Genomic DNA, 3602 nt, shown 5'->3' on the forward strand with positions numbered 1-3602 from the left:
CGGCGGGAGCGAGATCCGGCGGCGGCGGTTCGGGGAGAAAGGTGTGCGGCGGCAACGGGGTCCAGGGGGGCCCGGGTGCGGATTTATAGGGGTGGACTTAGGAGGCGTGGGGAAAGGGGCAGGGCAAGGCGGCGGCGGTGTCCGGCTGGGGCACGGACACCGAGGTCGGTGGCGGCAGCGACGCGGGCTGGGCCGCGACCTGGCTGGCTAGCTGGGCCGGCCCAGTCGGGGAGGGAACATTTTTTAAAAAAACAGACATTAAATAAAATAAAACCAATAAAATAAAAATACAACCTAGGCATATAATATATCAAAATTTTCAGAAAAAGATTTCCTACAAGTTGAACATTTTTGTAAGATCAAATAAAATACACACAAATTTAAATAAAGCAATGAGTGCTTCTGCCCTAGTAAAATCCAATAAAAATCATTTTGAAAATACCAAAATTAATTCAAATTTATTTCTCTCCAATTTTTTGATGTAGGGAATCATGTTACCCTATTTTCCATATATATTATTTTTGGAGAAAAATAATTTGAATAAAACTCAAATAACTCCAAATTGAAAATAAATTCAAAAGAACTTTGAATTCAATTCTTTTAAAACTTCCAACTCATATTTCATATAATTTGAAGAAGTCATTTTATCTTCTCTCGTGAAAATCATTGAGTTGCATAAAGTTTCAGAATTGGAAAATATCCTCAAATGAAATTCTAATACTTAAAACACCCCTTGTCATTTAAATAAATGGAAGAAGTCATGTCATCTTCTCTCCAGGGTTTTGTGGTGAAAAGAATTTGAATTCACGAAGATCATAAAAGCTAAAATGAAAGTTTTGGAAAGTCCTTTTATTCCCTCTCATTTAACTTTCAAAAGTTTCAAATTCACTCACTTTCAGTCAATTAATCAAGCAATCGATCAAACTATCTATTTATATAACATTCCAAAATTTAGAATTTTGGGATGTTACAAATATTCTCCTCCACGATCAGATTGTATAAACTTTATTTTCTTGTTACGATGATTCTCCACTTCACTCTGAAATTCTTTGAACTTTTCAAATGTTTCAGACTTGTGTTTCATTAAGTAGATATACCCATATCTGCTTAAATCATCTGTGAAGATCACAAAATAACGATACCTATCGCGAGCCTCAACACTCATTGGACTGTATACATCAGTATGTATTATTTCTAATAAGTCAATGGCTCGCTCCATTGTGCCAGAGAACGGAGTCTTAGTCATCTTGCCCATGAGGCATGGTTTGCAAGCATCAAGTGATTCCAAAAGCCCATCATCATGGAGTTTCTTCATGCGCTTTACACCAATATGAACTAAACGGAAGTGCCACAAGTATGATGCACTATCATTATCAACTTTATATCTTTTGACATCAATATTATGGATATGTGTATCACTACAATCGAGATTCAATAAACCATCAACATTGGGTGTGTGACCATAGAAGGTTTTATTCATGTAAAAAGAATAACAATTATTCTCTGTCTTAAATGAATAACCGTATTGCAATAAACATGATCTAATCATATTTATGCTTAATGCAAACACCAAATAACATTTATTTAGGTTCAACACTAATCCCGAAAGTACAGGGGGTGTCGATGATGATCATATCAGTCTTGGAACCACTTTCAACATACACCATCACTTCACCCTCAACTAGTCTCTACTTATTCTGCAACTCCTGTTTCGAGTTACTAATCTTAGCGACTGAACATGTATCAAATACCCAGGGGTTACTAACTAGTAAAGCACACATCAATAACAGGTATATCAAATATACCTTTGTTCACTTTGCCATCCTTCTTATCCACCAAATATTTGGGGTAGTTCCGTTTCCAGTGACCATTTGCCAAAGCAGGAGCACTCAGTTTCAGGCTTAGGTCCAACTTTGGGCTTCTTCACGGGAGTGACAACTTGCTTGTCATTCTTCTAGAAGTTCCCTTTCTTTCCCTTTGCCCTTTTCTTGAAACTAGTGGTCTTATTTAACCATCAACACTTGATGTTTTTTCTTGATTTCTACCTTCGTCGATTTCAGCATCACGAAGAGCTCGGGAATTGCTTTCATCATCCCTTGCATATTATAGTTCATCACAAAGTTCCAGTAACTTGGTAATGGTGACTAGAGAACTTTGTCAATCACTATCTTATCTGGAAGAATAACTCCCACTTGATTCAAGGGATTGTAGTACCCAGAGATTCTGAGCACATGCTCACAAGCTGAGCTATTCTCCTCCATCTTTTAGGTGAAGTACTTGTCAGAAGTCTCATACCTCTCGACACGTGCATGAGTCTGAAATACCAATTTCAGTTTTTGGAACATCTCATATGCTCTGTGGCATTCAAAATGTTTTTGAAGTCCCGGTTCTAAGCCATAAAGCATGGTGCACTAAATTGATCTAGCCAAACGTTCATAATGTCTGCATCTGCTCCTGCAATAGGTCTGTCACCTAGCGGTGCATCAAGGACATAACTCTTCTGTGCAGCAATGAGGATAAACCTCAGATCACGGATCCAGTCTTCATCATTGCTAATATCATCTTTCAATTTAGTTTTCTCTAGGAATGCATTAAAATTCAAGGGAACGGTAGCATGGGTGATTGATCTACAACAACAACATAGATATGTAAAAAAACTATCAGGACTAAGTTCATGATAAATTAAAGTTCAATTAATCATATTACTAAAGAACTCCCACTTAGATAGACATCCCTCTAGTCATCTAAATGATCACGTGATCCATATCAACTAAACCATGTCGATCATCACGTGAGATGGAGTAGTTTTCAATGGTGAACATCTCTATGTTGATCATATCTACTATATGATTCACGTTCAACCTTTCGGTCTCAGTGTTTCGAGGCCATATATGCATATGCTAGGCTCGTCAAGTTTAACCCGAGTATTCTGCACGTGCAAAACTGGCTTGCACCCGTTGTATGTGAACGTAGAGATTATAACACCCGATCATCACGTGGTGTCTCGGCATGATGAAATGTAGCAACGGTGCATACTCAGGGAGAACACTTATACCTTGAAATTTAGTGAGGGATCATCTTATAATGCTACCGTCGTACTAAGCAAAATAAGATGCATAAAAGATAAGCATCACATGCAATCAAAATATGTGACATGATATGGCCATCATCATCTTGTGCCTTTGATCTCCATCTCCAAAGCACCATCATGATCTCCATCGTCACCGGCTTGACACCTTGATCTCCATCGTAGCATCGTTGTTGTCTCGCCAACTATTTCTACTACGAATATAGCTACCGCTTAGTGATAAAGTAAAGCAAGTACATGGCGATTGCATTTCATACAATAAAGCGACAACCATATGGCTCTTGCCAGTTGCCGATAACTTTGTTACAAAACATGATCATCTCATACAACAATTTATATCACATCATGTCTTGACCATATCACATCACAACAAGCCCTACTAAAACAAGTTAGACGTGCTCTACTTTGTTGTTGCAAGTTTTACGTGGCTGCTACAGGCTTCTAGCAAGAACCGTTCTTACCTGCGCATCAAAATCACAAAGATTTTTCGTCAAGTGTGTTGTTTTAACCTTCA

This window comes from Triticum aestivum, chromosome 3B (assembly GCF_018294505.1).
Source record: "Triticum aestivum cultivar Chinese Spring chromosome 3B, IWGSC CS RefSeq v2.1, whole genome shotgun sequence".
NCBI lineage: Eukaryota > Viridiplantae > Streptophyta > Magnoliopsida > Poales > Poaceae > Triticum > Triticum aestivum.